Consider the following 19,177-nt stretch of genomic DNA (forward strand, 5'->3'; position numbering starts at 1 on the left):
TTTCTCTACTGGGGGGCACAAGCAATCTGATTGTACCAGCCAACCCACAATCACTTCAAATGCTGCCTAAAATCTGCATATTTTATATAAGTAGGATGTAAACCTCCAGATCTTTCTAGTAGGTTCTATTTTAAGAGGCTGAAGCTTTATTCTTATTGGGGCGTGGTCTGATATCGTGATCGGGAAAATAGACGTGTCTAATATATTTGGGGTAAGTTGTGGGGAGGTGAGAAAAAAGTCAATACGTGAGAAAGTGTGATGTGTCTTAGAGACACAGGTATAATCTCTTTGATCTGGATGTTGGGATCCCCACAGGTCATTCAGCCCCAGTCAATCTCTGAACAATGATAAAATTTGTGTTTCCTGTTTGTGTTTGGGGTGTATTTCCCTCTTTGCGCTAGGGCAGGAGGGGTCAAGAAACCTATCCAACGGGTGGGTCTGCGCCATATTGAAGTCTCCCCCCACTATCACTGGGGAGTCCGAGTGTTGGGCAATGAGTGACTGCAGGGATGACCAGAAAAGCTGGTGAGAGTGATTTGGGCCATAGACATTACATAGTTGAAAAGTATGTGTGTGAATGTGAAATGAGGTGAAAATGTAGCGACCCTGTCTGTCAATCTTTGTGTTGGAAAAGGTTATGGGTAAGTTTTAACGTATTAAGATCGCCACCCCACGTTTTCTTCCCTCTGATGGTGAATATAAAATTTCCCCAACCCATCTAATCTTTATTTTTTCGTGTTCCTTTGCAGTAAGATGTGTCTCTTGTAACATTGCAATATCCGCATGCAGTGATTTTAAGTGTTGGAGGATTTTGCTTCGCTTGGCTGGGGATGTTATGCCCCCCACGTTCCAAGATATCACATTAAGTGTCTCAGTCATTTAACTGACCACTAAGGGAGTCTAAGTGGCAGATCTATTGGTTGGTGAGGGGGCAGGTTAGAACCCAACCAGGGGTTTCTAGGTGTCTCAGTAAAATGCCTAAGATAGAGGGAATGAAAAGTTGAGGTATCAGTGAGATTACTGAATTTTAATGGATTTTCATTCTTCTCAACATTTGGTTGTCCAAAACGAATGTCTACAGGACAATTAGTTCTACCAAGCGAATTGCACTTTCCCAACATTTGCCCATTACCTAATTTGTTCCTGTATATCCAAAAATATAATCAATTGTTTATAGAATTTGCAGCAAAAGTAAAACATAGAATTTGAAATCAAATAACTATCGTATTTATTTTTTTATCATAGTTTCCTCCAACAAACCAGCATTATTTTACAGTAATATAAAAAATGAGAGACAAAAAAGAAGCATCCCCTAAGCACTCAGAGGTAGAATTTTTTTTTATAGAATTACGAAGTCCCCAAAATATAACAAATAATTATTCTCATAAAACATAACCTTTATTTGTGAAAAGTTAAAAATATAGGTAAAAACATGTTAAAAGGAAGAAAATAAATAAATGAAAATACTGTCCAGGGCTCAGCAGAAAAGAAAAAAAATCTATATATGATAGCTATCACACGAAAAAGCACAAAAGGGGTAACTATCCCCATTACAATGTGTGGCACGAAACATAAAAAAAAATCCCTTACATAATTCAGATTCTATCTGTGACTATATTAAGTACTCCACACTGGAGCCAGAAAGGATTGTCAATCTGCTAACACTTTTGTGACACCCCACTGCTATTATTTAAAAAGCACTGCTACTATCCCTGAAAACAGCCAAAAAACGTTTTCACAGTCAAGAAAAATCAATAAACTACTCCAAAGGGCACTTGACTCACCAGGAAAGCCTGACGCCTAACTATGTATGCATGATACATATATATGTATGATACAGCAGTATGCGAAACATGTGACAGGCTTGTCCAAAACAATACAGGTAGAATTACTAATTCAATAGGCAGCAATAGGAATACCATAGAAATAATTCAAATGAGTAGCATTCACGTGGCAAACTTTAATGGATTGGAATAGCCACCTAAATACTCTTTAGTACTTCTAAATATCTTGCATCATAGACTTCCAGTCTTCCACTCTGCCACCATTAGATTTGTTGTTTCAGCCAGAGCTCAACTCAAGCGAGAACGCATGGGAACTCCGTTCCTGCACTATTTTTACAGGGAGGACTAAGTTCCCTCTGGACAGAGAACAGAAGCACGTCAGTAAACACTGCTGCTGTTGGTGGGAGGAGCAGGAGCACAGTCTGGTTAGAAGGATAGTCAGCTCCTCTAGTAATAGGTAGTAATACTTCCTACAATATACTAAATTCAAGTCTATCAGTGGTCCTGCTGTGTGATCACCCCATAATGTGTAACACATGGTGCTTACATTTCTGTGTGGCTTGTTTGGGGTTATTTAGCTCCCCTCAGCAGAAATAGGACTATTGCACCTTAAAGGGACATAGCTTTTTTGAATAAATATTTCAAAATACCACATGTAAATATTAAGATCTAGCTTAATTTCATACTTCAAAACTCTTTAGAACCTGAATTAAATTGTCTGATAACCTTACTTGCATTGTGCAAACGCTGGCCACCCAATGCTGGTTATGTGTAAATATATTTTTCTAAAGCTTCATCTGCTAACCATTCCCCTATGAATCGATCGGGCAGCTCCTTGAGTATCAGGGGTGCACATTCCTTGATTAACAGGGATTGCTGGAGACATACTAGGCATGTGCATTATCAAGGTACACAGGAACTGTAGTGTTTCTATGCATCGGAAATCAGCATTCATGACACAGCAATCCAGTGTTTATCATTACGCTCCAGTGCAGTTAATGTGCATGTGCAGTTTCATTACATGGCTAGAAACGCTTGCCTGAAAATAGATTGTGAACAAGCAGTAATGGGAGTTACTGGGGGCGTTAATAGCTCCTCCCATGGGACGAACTGTTAGCTGAGATAAAACTCCCATTGCAGGATCGGCTAGATGAGCGGTGAGATAGGACTTGGATAACTATCATTTTTAGTAATTTAGAAAAGCTATTACTTAATTTTTAAATCTGTTATTTAAAAAATATAATCAGTTAGTGCTCAGAACATTACAGTTTAACTATATGTGAGCCATAACATACCATCATTTACTGACACTTTAAGTGGGTGAGGAGGGGTCTCAGGGCCCAAAGCCAACCATTCTCCCCCTTCATTGGATTTAATTTGCTTTCATTGACCAAAGTGTATAGATTATGTAGATATAAATACAGTGTTTGTGTGTGTGTTTGTATAAAACAATATTAATTGTGAGGGAGCTGGAAGTCTTGATGAGTTCCAGCACTTTTTTTGTATGACTAGACCTCTGGTTTCAGCAAAGTTTTAATGACCATCTATATTTATTTTTTGGTCTCTTTATTAAGATACAAACAGAAAATAGAGGAAATATGTACACAAAATTTAAAAAAAACCATGATTTTCCGAACAAATTGGCCTTTTCAGGCAAAAGTCAGTATTTATTGTGATCTCCCTTGGCACTAAGCACATCTTGAACTCTTTTGGGAAGACTGTTCTGAAGTTTTCCGAAGTAATCTTCTGGTATATTATACCAGACTTCTTTCAGCACTTCCCAGAGTTCTTCTTTAGATTTAGGTTGTCTTTCTTTCTCTGTCCAGGTGATCCTATACTGCCTCTATAATATTAAGGTCTGGACTCTATGGAGGCCAGTCCATGACTGTCAGTGTTTTATCAGCTTTTTTTTCTCTCCATTAGCAGTGTGATTGGGATTGTAATCAGGCTGAAAACTTAAACCATTCCCAATCAGGCGCTTTCCAGAAGTAATGTCATGAGTAATTAAAACCTGTCTGTACTTTTCAGCATTCATGATCCCATCTATTCTAACAAGACCACTGGTAGAAATGCAGCCCCAAACCAGGAAATGTCCTCCGCCATGTTTCATTGAAGGCTGTAAGCATTCCTTCTTCCATCTATCTCAAACTCTTCTCACATATTGTCAAAAACTGGACCCAAAAATCTCAAACTTTGATTTGTCACTCCGTAATACTCTTTTCCACTGATCTTCATTCCATTATGTGTGAGCTTTAGCATATCTTAGCCTTTTCACCCTGTTCCCCTTCCGAAAAAGTGGTTCCTTGGCTGCTACCCTTCCACAAAGACTATTCCTGATCAAGCTTCTTCGGACTGTAGAAGGGTCAAATTGGCATCCCGGTGAAGCTGCCAGAAAGGTCCCTGCTGAAGAAGAAACTCTGAGAAACTTCTCATCAGATTTTGAAAGTTTTCTAGGCTTTCAAGTCCTTTTTTTGTCCTTAACCTCTCCTGTTTCTTCAAATTTCTTTATAATGGCTAGAATACCACATCTTGAGTATCAAGTTTGTTTGCTGATTTCTCTTTGAGAGTTGCCTTGCTAATGCAAAAGTGGAATTTTATGTCTGTCAAATTCTGCAAACTTTGGCATTTTGAATGGAATAATATGATTGAAAGTTGGCCTTATAAACAAGCTTCCAATGAATAAAACTCATACCACATGTGTATGTAATGCTCAAGCATGTCTTGCACAAGCCTGGTGACCTTTTTCACAGCAGTCATTTTGAAATGAAATAGTAGGACAAATACAGGTGTTAGTAATAACATTAATTAGGGTTCCATTCCAGTTAGGTTTTTCCTGCTGTTACTCAAGTGTAAGTGGAGGTCACACTAAATACGGTACCTGCCACTTTAGCCTATAGAAGCATGTTTTTGGATTTTGTTATGTTTTTTTAATACTGCATTCAAATATCCTGTATGTTATGGTTGTATTCTAATAAGGAGACTGATAAATAATTATATATGGTCATTATACCATTGCTTAAACAACAAATCTAATGGTGGCCTAAGACTTTTGCACAGTACTGTACTTCAGGAAAATGTTCCTCTGTGAACAGCACAACTGGGCTAAAAGAGAGTGCTCCTAGGTGGTAACACGTCATAGAACCTGGTGTAATAGACCTGTTTTAAAGTAGTAATTTTGACATTAAATAGTAGGACAAATACAGGTGTAAGCAATGACATTAATTAGGGTTTTATTCCATTTAGGTTTACGAGAGCCAGGATCTTGCTATTGCTCAAGTGTATGAGGAGGTCACACTAAATACTTGCCACTTTTACCTATAGAAGCTGTGATTTTTCTGTTTTTTTCTTCTGTTTTTTTTAACCCCTTAACGACCAAGAACATACGCCACACGTCCTCAAAAAAAATACAGTTAATGACCGAGGACGTGTGGCGTACGTCCTTGGTCTGGAAAGCAGCTGGAAGCGATCCTGCTCGCTTCCAGCTGCTTTCCGGTTATTGCAGTGATGCCTCGATATGGAGGCATCCTGCAATAACCCCCCTTGGCCATCCGATGCAGAGAGAGCCACTCTGTGGCCCTCTCTGCACCGGACATCGATGGCCGGTATCGTTGGTGGGTGGGAGCTTACGTGGGAGGCGGGTGGGCGGCCATCGATGCTCTGTATGGAGTGGAGTGGGGCGGGATCGGGGGCGGGACCCACGGGGGCGCGCACAGGAGCGCGCGCGTGCACGGGGGGTGGTGGGTGGGTGCGTGCACGGGGCGGGAGCGGGTGGGAACAGAAAAACATAAAGTTAAAAGTAAATAAAACTAAGACAGTTTAAATATTAAAAATATAATCTAAGGGATCTTAGATTAGATCTAAGGGTTGGTCTTGGTGGGGGGGGGGGAAGCTACACTACAGAAAAGGGCTTTTTTTTAAAAAAAAAAGGCACATTTTTTGCAAAACTGGGTACTGGCAGACAGCTGCCAGTACCCAAGATGGCGCCCATTAAGGCAGAGGGCAAGGGTTAGAGAGCTGTTAGGTGGGGGATCAGTGAGGTTGGGGTCTAAGGGGGGATCATACACATCAGCATATGTAAATATGCTTTTTTTTTTTTTTAAAAAAAAAAAAGGGCCAAATACCTTTTATTTTAGTACTGGCAGAGTTTCTGCCAGTACTTAAGATGGCGGGGACAATTGTGGGATGGGGGAGGGAAGAGAGCTGTTTGGGTGGGATCAGGGGGTCTGATGTTTCAGGTGGGAGGCTGAGCTCTACACTAAAGATAAAATTAACCCTGCAAGCTCCCTACAAGCTACATAATTAACCCCTTCACTGCTAGCCATAATACACGCCATAATACACGTGTGATGCGCAGTGGCATTTAGAGGCCTTCTAATTACCAAAAAGCAATGCCAAAGCCATATATGTCTGCTATTTCTGAACAAAGGGGATCCCAGAGAAGCATTTACAACCATTTGTGCCATAATTGCACAAGCTGTTTGTAAATAATTTCAGTGAGAAACCTAAAATTGAGAAAAATTTAACTTTTTTTTTAATTTGATCGCATTTGGCGGTGAAATGGTGGCATAAAATATACCAAAATTGGCCTAGATCAATACTTGGGGTTGTCTATTACACTACACTAAAGCTAAAACTATCCCAAAAAGCTCCCTACATGCTCCCTAATTAACCCCTTCACTGCTGGGCATAAAACACGTGTGGTGCGCAGTGGCATTTAGCGGCCTTCTAATTACCAAAAAGCAACGCCAAAGTCATATATGTCTGCTATTTCTGAACAAAGGGGATCCCAGAGAAGAATTTACAACCATTTATGCCATAATTGCACAAGCTGTTTGTAAATAATTTAAGTTAGAAACCAAAAGTTTGTGAAAAAAATTGTGAAAAGTGAACGATTTTTTGTATTTGATTGCATTTGGCGGTGAAATGGTGGCATGAAATATACCAAACTGGGCCTAGATCAATACTTTGGGTTGTCTACTAAAATAAAATATATACATGTCAATGGATATTGAGAGATTCCTGAAAGATATCAGTGTTCTAATGTAACTAGCGCTAATTTTGAAAAGAAATGGTTTGGAAATAGCAAAGTGCTACTTGTATTTATGGCCCTATAGTTTACAAAAAAAGCAAAGAACATGTAAACATTGGGTATTTCTAAAATCAGGACAAAATTTAGAAACTATTTAGCATGGGTGTTTTTTTGTGGTTGTAGATGTGTAACAGATTTTGGGGGTCAAAGTTAGAAAAAGTGTGTTTTTTTCCATTTTTTCCTCATATTTTTTTTTTTTTTTATAGTAAATTATAAGATATGATGAAAATAATGGTATCTTTAGAAAGTCCATTTAATGGCGAGAAAAACGGTATATAATATGTGTGGGTACAGTAAATGAGTAAGAGGAAAATTACAGCTAAACACAAACACCTCAAAAATGTAAAAATAGCCTTGGTCCCAAACGGACAGAAAATGGAAAAGTGCTGTGGTCATTAAGGGGTTAATACTGCATACAAATATCCTCTATTTTCTGTTTTTATTTTAATAAAGAGATTGATAAATAATTATATATGGTCATTATAGTATTGCTAAAACAACAAATCTAATGTGGTCTAAGACTTTTGCACAGTACTGTATATTTAAAAAAACAGCATTAGATAAATATAGAAATGTATATTTAAAAATAAAAGAACATTTTCTTCTATGTGAAGTAAACTTGAATGTAAAATATAAATAACTAAATTGGGTGAAGTGCAGCTGGACTAATGCGTGTCGGGATAGCATAAGAGCAATAAGTGCTAACGTTTTACTTTCAGCTTGTAATACGCGCACTAACCCGCCCGCATTAAAAGTTTACTTTGAGCTCAGTTAATGCGCAAGAAAAAAATCCATTAGCGTGCCACTTGTAATCTGGGTCAAGGTTTTTGTGTCTCTTTTAAACCAACAGGGAAGTGAAATGTGACATTTGACTCTACAAAAATATTTTCTGTTGACTGTGGAGACTGGGGCAAGGAGTGAGTAAGCCTAGACATGACACTATTGGAACTTTCTTTTAATTTTGTTATATTTAACAGTAATACACAAGCTATGTCTTTGATCTAACCTCCAGCAAAGTACGGTGCCGTGGCTTACACATGCACAATGGTCAAATCAACCAAGCGTTTTTGCATTTAGCTTGTAAAGTTCTGTGCAATAGCAGCAGGAAGTACAGCATTAACATTCTGCAGTATTTGTCACTACAGCTGAACAGTTCTGATGACCTAGTTGTACAGTATCTCGTCAGCGTGGTGCTGAAGGGAGACTATAAATGTCTGTTGGTGTCTGGTAATAAAATCATAATGGGATTTGCCACCTACAGAATTGCAAATGATACAAATTTACCTCTGCAAATCTCACTTTGGCAAATAAAAAACAGGACAGTCCATCTGAGGATGATACATAAAAAAATATGCTGAATCTATAGAAAAATTCTTGATTATTACAGCAGACGCATACTTAAATTGCTTAACAGTTTACAGCCAATACTATTCTAATGCATTGTGCAGAAGTAAAGCTTACTGTAACTATAGCTATTAAATGTATGCAGACTTGTTGTATAGTGTAGATAAATACATCTGTAACATATCCTGCATTTTCCCCCTGTTGACCAAATGAACATTCTTGGCACTTACATATTGACTTCTGGGAGCGCTCTGTATCTCTTTCTCTTTAATGTTTGATGTGGTTTCTGCATTGGACCCTAGAGAGATGGAGCAAGGCTATCAGGTACACGATATGTAGGAAGAATTAGAATGAGTTTACCCAGCATGAAATATAACGTTTCAATGCCTCTAATTATGAAACTCTTGCTTTTATTTAACTTAATTAAGGCTGGACATAATACAATTTTTTTTACATAGAAAAGAAATGTGTTTACAGTACTCTGCTCAAAAAATACATTAGAAAATCCTGTGGTGATATGCACTTTAAAATCAATTGTTAACTACAGAGAAATTACTTACATTTTGATGTGTTGCTGAACCATGCTTTACCGCACACTTGTTGAGGTTATTTCTTTTAAAAACTGTTCAATTAGTTTGCCTCCGGTCATTAAGTAACTAGTTGTTAACTGCTTGCGGCGACCGATTCCTCAAGGATTATTGCTTAAATAACATCTAAATTGCCACAGCAGAATAATGATAGCGAAGGTTTCATTCTTTTTCTTTCGACATTCTTACCCTTAAACTGATTGCTTATATTACTGCACTGTAACATATTTCAAGTAAAGAATGGCTAGTAATGTAGAACACATATACAATGATATCACAATAATTATTTAAAAATGATAATGCTTAAATGCAAAAGGATATTTAGTTTTTTTTCTAGAGGTTATTAGCATTTAATTAAATTGGTAAATGTATGCAGTGATTTTTAATTTAGGAGTTTAGCTAGGACTGTAGCTATTCAGTAAACTAAGTATCTGCCTAAGGGTGAATTAATTTAATTGATATCTACATGTCAAGATATATAATACAGTTTTTTTGTATTCCATTATTCTCATGTTCTAAGCATCATGTGAGTTGTTGATAATAAAAGTGAGCAAGTACTAAAGCTTTGTGTGTAGTAACACCATACTATGGACAACTTCACAATCAGGATTCAATTAAACCTGTTTGTGTAATTAATATACTGCTGATTTTTTTTCCATATTACTGCAACTCGAAGAATGTGTGATTCAAACAGATTTATACTCATCCCTTAAAAAAATTATGAGTTATAAATCTACATCTATCTTTGTAACTGTTCACTTCTCAGTGCATAGGACAAGATCCACTTATTAAAGGGACAGTCTACACCAGAATTGTTGTTGTTTAAAAAGATAGACAATCTCTTTATTACCCAACACCCAGTTTTGCATAACCAACACGATTATATTAATATACTTTTTACTTCTGTGATTACCTTGTATCTAAGCCTCTAAAGACTGTCCCCTTATTTCAGTTCTTTTGACAGACTCGCATTTTAGCCAATCAGTGCCCTCTCATAAGTAACTCCACATGAACTAACATCATCTAGGTGTGAAAAACTGTCAAATGCATTGAGATAAGAGGCTTAGAAATTAGTATATGAGCCTAACTAGGTTTAGCTTTAAACTAAGAATACAAAGAGAACAAAGCAAATTGGATGATAAAAGTGAATTAAAAAGTTGTTTAAAATCACATGCCCTATCTGAATCATGAACATTTAATTTTGACTACACTGTCCCTTTAGGTAAACTGATAAGTAGTTGGGTTCTATCTATTCCACCTCCACTTGGAGGTTGATTTCTGTCACCTCTTGTTTACATAGCCTTAGAGAACATCAACGTATTCATATTTTTATTTGTTAACAGCTATTTCAAAAGACAAAATAAAGGTAAATTAGCTATTTTTAAATAGTGCTGCAAATAAAGTGGATCAACTATAATGAATTAAAGAGGATATTTTTTTTATAGTACACTATCTGAATTCCAATAGCAGATGCTGCCTTGCTCCTTGTAAGCGTGATCAGATATGTTTCCTGCTTGTAAATCTCATCCACCCTCATAATAAAGGTGGCTTATATGTAAATGTATTTGAATCTAAGAAAATGTTACAGAAAAAATAAATAAAACCACAATACAAATACTAATACAAAATTTGTATTATTGCACAAAGAAGAGATTTATAATACAATGGTTGAAAAAAGTCTCTAATGAGAAAGCTGATTACATATTAAATATTTTGGATTTTTGATCTGTTTGTATGAAAAAAATTCAAGGAGGATATTTAAAATAATAACCTTCAGTTATTTGTTAGAAAGATAGAAATAAAAGAAAAAAATCTGTGTAATTCTCAGTGGTTGTAGAGACTAGAAGGCTTAAGACTGACAGATCCATAGAACTTAGAGATTATTAATGTTATTGCCTTCCCGTCTTCTTATTCAAGGTAGATTTTTTGGCAGCTTATATGCATTTTGTACCTTAAAGCTTTATTCTGTCAGGTCTTCTCATATCTGATACGGATACCTAAAACATCCTTTGGGTCCAGTAGTTTCAATATCATCTATTCAGTTCTCGTATTCTTGCTGCCAGAAATGATATGACAGCTCAGTGGAAACATTCCAAGAAACAGCACATAAGCTGTCCTATCTTTCAAATTAATAAAAACAAGTCATTTGTAAATGCATAGTTGAACAAACATCAAATTACTTCTTAATAAAGATTTTATAGTTTGAATGTCATTCTTCCCTTTGAAAGGACACATGTACAGGACAGTTGTATATCTCAAAGTTGGTAAACATGCTCAGCATCTGTGGAAGGATACATATACAGTATATATATATATATATATATATATATATATATATATATATATATATATATATATATATATATAGTTGCCTTGTTTCATCTCAAATAGGGCATTTTAAGATGTATTAACATTTTAGTTACTTTTTTTAATATTACTTTCCTATACCAATGTTTTGCAATGGGATTTTTTTAAAGAGACAGTATACACTCATTATCATATAACTGCATATATTAGACACTACTATAAAGAATAAGATGCACAGATACAGATATACAAATCCAGTATAAAACTGTTTAAAAACTTACTTAGAAGCTCTCAGTTTAGCTCAGTTGAAAAGGTAGCTGGAAAGCCCACTGCAAGTGGGAAATAAGACACCGCCCATCCCCCTTCTTTTGCATAAGAAAAGACCCTTTACAAAAACAGGAGCAAGCTGGAGTAGGTAGCTGATGGTATTCTCATAATGAGAGTGGAGGGCCCTCTAGTGGGCCTGTAACAACATTAAGGGATTACCAACTTGAAGTCTGGAGAATGCTAGTGTGTTTTTGTTACAATGTTGCAGGGTTGGAGGCGGTGTTTGTGCTTACCTTTATAGGGTCCTGCAGCAGTGTATCCGGCCTCTTTCTGTTCCAGACTTCGAGGAGAAAGTTTTCCTTGTGATCTGAGCTTGGATGATGGAGAGATCTAGAAGGAAGTCGGTGCCTCCTAAGCGATTTCGGGAGGTGGTGGAGGTTGCAGCCAGGAAGAAGGGACCTGCAACACAGAGAGAGGAAGACATGTCAGATGAGGCGGTACCCCCCACACCCCAAAAAACCCCACCAAATAGGAATTTTAATAAAGAGAAAGGCCCAAGAAAAGTGGGGGTGGGGGGCCTGGCCCTGTAAAGCAGGCACAAGTTAGTGTGAGGAAAGGAGCAGCCCAAGGCCCTAGCAAACAGTGCAGTGCCCCGGTCACAGCATGTACCCAAGTGATCACTTCCCCCAGGGGCAGGCAGGAGGCCGGAGACAATAGGGGCATAGGGCATGTGAATGGAGGCCCAGTAGCAGGGCCTAGTGTGGAGCAAGGGCGAATGCCTGTAGCAAGGCCTGTGTCGGGTGGTGGGCCGCAATGTGCAGTGGGGCCTGAATGTGCAGTGGGGCCTGAATGTGCTGTGGGGCCTGATCGGGTGCTAGGCCTAGCACCGGAGCTGTTACCCGCCCTCCCTTCGGCCGCCATGGCGGCGGTTCTGGCTCTGGCCCGGTCCCTTGCAGTGGTGGTTCCATCCGACCGGGAACAGGCCGGGGCTGCTGCGGTGGTTGCTGGGGGGCCTGGCGTGGAGGCTGCTTGCGTTACAGAAATTGCAGAGTGCGCAGCAGGCCCTCCCTCCTCAGATGGCGGTTCCCATGAGACTTCAACCTCACGTTCTTCAAGTGAGGATCGTGGCCGCCATCTTGGAGGGAGGGAGCAAGGAGCACAGGATGGACCTCGCCACCGGAGCAGCCCAGGTAACTTGGGGAGGCTCCGGTTCATGGGGGGGGGGCTCCAATGGCCGCGGGAAGGATCCGGGAGGTGCAGGGGTACTCACCGGGGGTGGCGGGTGGAGCGCAGGCGGCGAGGACTGTGGAGGCATCCAGGAGTATGGCTGAGTGTGACGCGGGTAGGCCCGGGACAAGTGCGCATGCGCAGATGGAATTGGCTGCGCATATGGAGAGAAGGCATGTAATACAGGCTGCAGATGAGGGGATACATCAGCAGAGGGGTTCAGCATGGGAGCATGTGGGGTTGACACATGCTAGGAGTTGAGGCCCTGTGTTTGGGAGTGCGCATGGTGTGATGCAGGGGGATACTAGGTACAGCCAGAATGTGGCTCATGAGGCCGGTATGCCTGCTAGGAGAGGAGGCCCTGTGTTTGGGAATGCGCATGGTGTGATGCAGGGGGATACTAGGTACGGCCAGAATGTGGATCATGGGGCCGGTATGCATGATAATCAGGGGGTGTGCATGGAGGAAATGATCAAAAGAGCAGTGCAAGCAGCGATGCGTGAGGTAGGTGTGATGGCTTCACCTGGGTTTGGTGCCAACCCCCAGGGGGGTCCTAGTCATGAGGCTAATGTGAGAAGAGCAGTGGCAAGCGCACTGGGGATGAATACAGGGGAACAAGGGGGGGTAGGATGGGGGCATCATTTGGGGCCCCTCCTGTGAACCACATTGCTCCCCAAGTTGTTTTATCTCCTCAGGTGACAGCAGCTACAGAGCCCACTGCAGCGGCAGAATCTTCCAATGCGCTGGTGGTAGCAGGGCCCAGCAGGGAACAGAAGAGAGAGGATGATCCAGTAACCCAGAGGACAGCGGACGCAGAGAGACCAGCGGGCGGTGAGTCCCATTTACGAAACATTACACACGCTGACACGGACACTTCATCTAGTGGTTAAGGTTCAGACAGTGGGGAGGACCTAGGGCTAGTTGGGAAAGGGCAGCGTAGGATGTTTAGATGGATAAAGAAGATGGCAGCAGATCAGGCAAAGAGGAGGTCTGGGGTTTCAGGGCAGGCAGAGGGGCAGGTGGGGGCGGCAGCCCCAGGGCCCAATATGCCCATGAAGGCACCAGTTCCGCGCAAAGTTGCGGCGCAAGGGGATACGTACCCTTGTCTGGTGCACTCCCTGTATGGCCATCTTAAAGCGAAAGTGATTAAGAAAATACAGGAAGGGCGCTATGTTAACATATTCGAACTCTCGCTGGATGCGTTCAGGGCCAAGGAACGGGCCACGGACGGATCTGGTCCTAAGAGGGTGCGCAGGTCGGAGACCTATGAAGAGTGGTTGAAATGCTTCAGGGTCCTGGCATCATGTTATGTGGATAGGTGGCCCCTACAAGGGCACAACCTGTTCAAATACCAGGACACCATTGAGGACATACATGTTAGGTTTAAAGAGGGTGCATGGCATGAGTACGACATGGGCTTCTGACGCAAAATGGTTGGCAACCCCCTGCTACATTTTGGAACACAGGATATGCACCTGTGGTCCAAATTGGGCTTAGAGGGGCCCTCCCCCCTCCCCTTCTCGTCAGGCGACGGGGAGGCCTGGCCAGAAGCAGGGCAGACGAGGCAGAGAGTGTTGGAAATTCCAGGACAAGTTGTGTGACAGGGGGAGCAACTGTTCCTTACGACACATCTGCAAGTACTGTGGAGGGCCACACCCGGGAGCGGAGTGTGGGAAAAGAAAGGAGCAGGGACAGGCAAGACCGCCCCTTAAGTCGGGAACTGGAGTCAAAGGCCCCAACACCGCTTAAGCTGTCGGCCATGATGCCATGGCTGGTGATTTACCTGGATCAAGAGGCAGCGGAGCTGCTCAGGATTGGGTTGGGGGAGGGATTTAGGATAACGGTTCGAGGTTATGTTGCTGGGTCGGGGGTACATAGGAACCTGAAAACAGCTTATGAGTTCCCTGAGTTGGCAAAGGAGGTGGCGTTGGGCCGGGTGTCCGGTCCATTCCCGGCTATTCCGATCACGGGCCTTGTGGTCTCCCCTTTGGGGGTCGTCCCAAAAAAGGAGGCAGGAAAGTTCAGGTTGATTCATCATCTGTCCTTCCCGAAAGGGTCGCCATTGATCCTGAACTTAGCACAGTGCACTATCAATCTTTCGATGAGGCGCTGGCTCTGCTAAGGGCGATGGGCCCCGGAGCTTTGATGGCAAAGCTGGACATTGAGTCAGCTTTTAGGCTATTGCCATTGCACCCATCAGCATTTAAGCTCATGGGGATGAAGTTCGAAGGGGCATTTTATGTGGACAGGTGTTTGCCCATGGGGTGTTCGCTGTCCTGCTCTCTGTTTGAGTGTTTCAGCTCATTCCTTCACTGGGTGGTTCAGGAGACATCTGGGGGTGGGTCAGTGGCCCACTACCTGGACGATTTTCTGCTGGTAGGGAGAGCACGTTGCACGGAGTGTGCACAGCTCATGGATGTAATGAGGGATATAACAGAGTGTTTCAGAGTTCCCCTGGCCGCAGACAAGACGGAGGGCCCGTGTACGTGCCTAACGTTCTTGGGGATAGAGATTGATATGGTCAGGGGTCTATGCAGATTGCCGGACGATAAGGTTGAGCGTATGCAGCAGATCGTGCGGCTGGTGCAGGGGCAAGAGAGAGTTACCAGGAGGGAGGTGCAATCCCTCCTAGGACTGCTGAATTTCGCCGGAAGGGCAATTCCAATGGGCAGGGTCTTTAACAGGTGCCTGGAAGGGCAGCTGAAGGGACCTGTGGGATGTGACAAATGGGTCAGAATATCGGCAGAAGTGAGGGATGATCTGGGTGTGTGAGACACGTTTCTGTCACACTTCAACGGGGTTTGTCTTTGGAGACACCCGACGGTTTCTAATCAGGTATTGCACCTGTTCACCGATGCAGCCGGCGGATTCGGGTATGGGGCATACCTGGATGGTGAATGGAGTGCGGGGCCATGGCCTCGTGAATGGGTTGAGGCCGGCTGGGTCAGGAACCTGACTTTGCTGGAGCTCTTCTCCATTGTTGCTGCGGTTGAGATCTGGGGAAGGAGGCTGGCTAACAGATGAGTGGTGTTCTGGTCGGACAATTTGAGTGTGGTGTACGCCATTAACAAACTGTCCGCATCTTCCCCGGGGGTAGTGTGCTACTTGAGGCACCTGGTGTTGCGCTGCTTGGAGCTCAACATCACTTTCACGGCCAAACATGTCCCGGGGGTGCATAACGTTATCGCTGATGCACTCTCTCGATTCAACTGGGGGCAGTTTAGGAAGGCAGCGCACAGGGCCGCGAAGGAGGGTTTAACATGCCCGTCTTTTCTTTGGCAGCTGTTCCAGCCTGGGAGGGCATCCTCCCCTTAATCAGGTTGTTGCTGGTACCAAAGACTTGGGCTACATACGTGAGTCACTGGAGCAAATGGGTTGCGTTCTGCCAACAGATGGGAGTGTGGGTGGAAGACGCTTCCAGGGTACAGGTACTGGAATGGTTGGAAAAGGAGAGTATATCAGGAGCGCTACAGCTAAAGGTGCTAGGAGATGAGATTATATAAATAAAAATGGCATAGACATTAGCGTATCTTAAAATCTAGCACAAATTTAATGCACAGCAAATAATACACAAATATGAATAAAAACGGACGTCTCGGAGACGTCCGTTTTTATTCATATTTGTGTATTATTTGCTGTGCATTAAATTTGTGCTAGATTTTAAGATACGCTAATGTCTATGCCATTTTTATTTATATAATCTCATCTCCTAGCACCTTTAGCTGTAGCGCTCCTGATATACTCTCCTTTTCTGATTTTCTAATTACCTATTTTTGGGAACACTTAGGTATTCTCAGGAGTTTGGTGTTTCTCACCCTGCGCTCACTGTTTTAATAATATTTGTTAATGGTTGGCGCAGCTAAGGCTAGGAGGGTCTAGTAGAATGGGAGCGGCAGGCAAATTGGCGGCGCTAGCGTTCTTTAACAAGGCACTGGGCTATGTCGACCACTCCAGGTCATTTTTGGTTAGGCAGGTGCTGAAAGGTTGGGGGAGAGTTTCCCCCCGTCCGAAGGATTGGAGGGAGCCCATAACGTCAGGTCGATTAAGGCAATTGACGGGACAATTGCTATCGATTTGTTCGTCAGAGTATGAAAAGCTCCTGTTTAAAGCTGCATTTGCTCTAGCGTTTGCTGGAGCGCTGCGGGTGGGGGAGTTGGTTGCCTCCTCGAAACATAAAGGAACGGGGGCATCCTCGCAGAGCACGTGCATTGCTCGGGCGAGGGACTGCTCCTGTTTGTGCCTTGGTCCAAAACGGATCAGGAGGGAAAAGGGGCTTGGCTGCCACTCGCGATACATGAATTTGCGGAGTGCTGCCCGGTGCGGTGTGTTGAGGAGTTCCAAAAAGTGAGACCACAAAGCAGTAGGTAGTTTCTATTGCATGAGGATGGCAGCGCCTTGTCATTGTTTCAGTTTAGCCGGGTACTCGCTAAAACGGCGGAGATGGTGGGGCTAGATCCGAAAAAGATAGCGCGCCACTCCTTCAGGATTGGGGCAGCTACCAGCGCGGCGGCGGCTGGTACATCGTCAGCAGAGATTAAAAGGTTGGGTAGATGGAAGTCAACCCAGTACAAAGGATACATTAGACCCACTTAGCATGGAGGGCGTAGGGCAAACAACCGTTGGGGATCGGGTGCCAGGGCATTGCTAGAGTGGGTTTAGGGGTCTATGTTAATTGATAGACAAGGGCATGATGGGTAATGTGGTTTGATCTGTTTTTGCCAGGTGTGAGAGGTGGAAATTCCCCTCCTGTTCGAGTATGGATTGTAGGACATTCGTACATCCATTGGGCGTCCATCAGGGTGCTGCGGTCAGCGGAAGGGCAGCAACTTGGATTCACAACATCCAGGGCAAACTTCCGATGGTTAGGGCACAGGGGCCTTACGTGGGCAGATCTGCCAGCATTATTGCAGGAGGCACACAGTAGGTGGGGGCAGTCTAATGTGATAGTGCTGCACCTCGGGGGAAATGACTTGGGGTCTCTCCCCGCACTGGATTTAATTAAACGAATGGTAGCAGACTTAAAGTAGGTGCACACATGGCTTAAAAATGTTATGTTGGGTTGGTCCAATGTGGTCGCATGACTGCATTGGAGGTATATTGTGACCCAGAAGGCTGCGTACAATGTACGGAAAAAGGTTAATCGGGAGATGGGAAGGACGGTCACGGCCTTGGGTGGCTTTGTGGTCAGACATGAGCTCATAACGGCCGACAGGAAGGATTTGTTTCGCCCTGATGGTGTCCACCTGACAGATGTTGGGTTGGATATCTTCTTAAAAGACATCAGGAGCGCCCTATTGTTAGTCATATAAATTTTTTTTTAAAAAAAATGGTTTTCAATTGGTTGGTAGTTATTATGTATGATATGTTGCCTGTTGGCTTATTGGTTTGGTGGCAAGAGGATGCCTGGCTCTTGTGGCGGGTGGTCAAGGCCCTGGGGAGCGGGCACAGAAGGAGAAGAGTGACGGTCTAGAAAGGGGAGGGGTTACGCCCGCCTAGGCGCCGGTTTATGGGTTCCCCTCCCTTGCGATTACAGGCTGAAAATCTCTTAATTCCACAGCTCTCTTTTTGTGCCATTGGGCGTGAACAGCCGGGTGTCACTCTGCAAACACCGAAAGGGGCCTTGACCAGCTGCTGGTAGGGGTTAGGTTAGGGTGAGATGCCGCCAACGGATTGTTGTAACGAACTTGTTGCCAAGTTTGGAAAGTTAATTTATTTGAGTGCCTGCAATGGTATTAAATATCATCGCAGGCACAAGTTAATCGTTTATGTTAAATAAACGTGACCATGGCTGGTCTTTGTTTTTTCTCCCAACTATGTGTCTGGTCTGTTTATTTATTTATAAGTATAAGGTTATATGGCAAGTTGTAAGATGGAATAGGGGGTTGAGACCTTATGAGAGTGGAGGGCCCTCTAGTGGGCCTGTAACAACATTAAGGGATTACCAACTTGAAGTCTGGAGAATGCTAGTGTGTTTTTGTTGCAATGTTGCAGGGTTAGAGGCGATGTTTGTGCTTACCTTTATAGGGTCCTGCAGCAGTGTATCCGGCCTCTTTCTGTTCCAGACTTTGAGGAGAAAGTTTTCCCCGCCCACCCGGCCCTATGGAAGAAGAGAGTGGCGGCAACGATGCGGCAGCATGAGGGTGAGTGAACCCGGCAGGGGTAGGTTTAATTGAGCTATCCTTTGTAAGCCCGGATTGTTAAGATAGCCACCCACCCACATCAGGAGGGTTGTACGATTCGCTTGTTGGGGGTGCCTTACTGGGTTGGGTGGAGATGCCCTAGCTGGCGGGTGGTCAAGGCCCTGGGGAGCGGGCACAGAAGGAGAAGAGTGACGGTCTAGAAAGGGGAGGGGTTACGCCCGCCTAGGCGCCGGCTTAGGGGGTCCCCTCCCTTGCGATTACAGGCTGAAAATCTCTTAATTCCACAGCTCTCTTTTTGTGCCATTGGGCGTGAACAGCCGGGTGTCACGCTGCAAACACCGAAAGGGGCCTTGACCAGCTGCTGGTAGGGGTTAGGTTAGGGTGAGATGCCGCCAACGGATTGTTGTAATGAACTTGTTGCCAAGTTTGGAA

The sequence above is a fragment of the Bombina bombina genome, chromosome 1 (assembly GCF_027579735.1).
Source record: "Bombina bombina isolate aBomBom1 chromosome 1, aBomBom1.pri, whole genome shotgun sequence".
Taxonomy (NCBI): domain Eukaryota; kingdom Metazoa; phylum Chordata; class Amphibia; order Anura; family Bombinatoridae; genus Bombina; species Bombina bombina.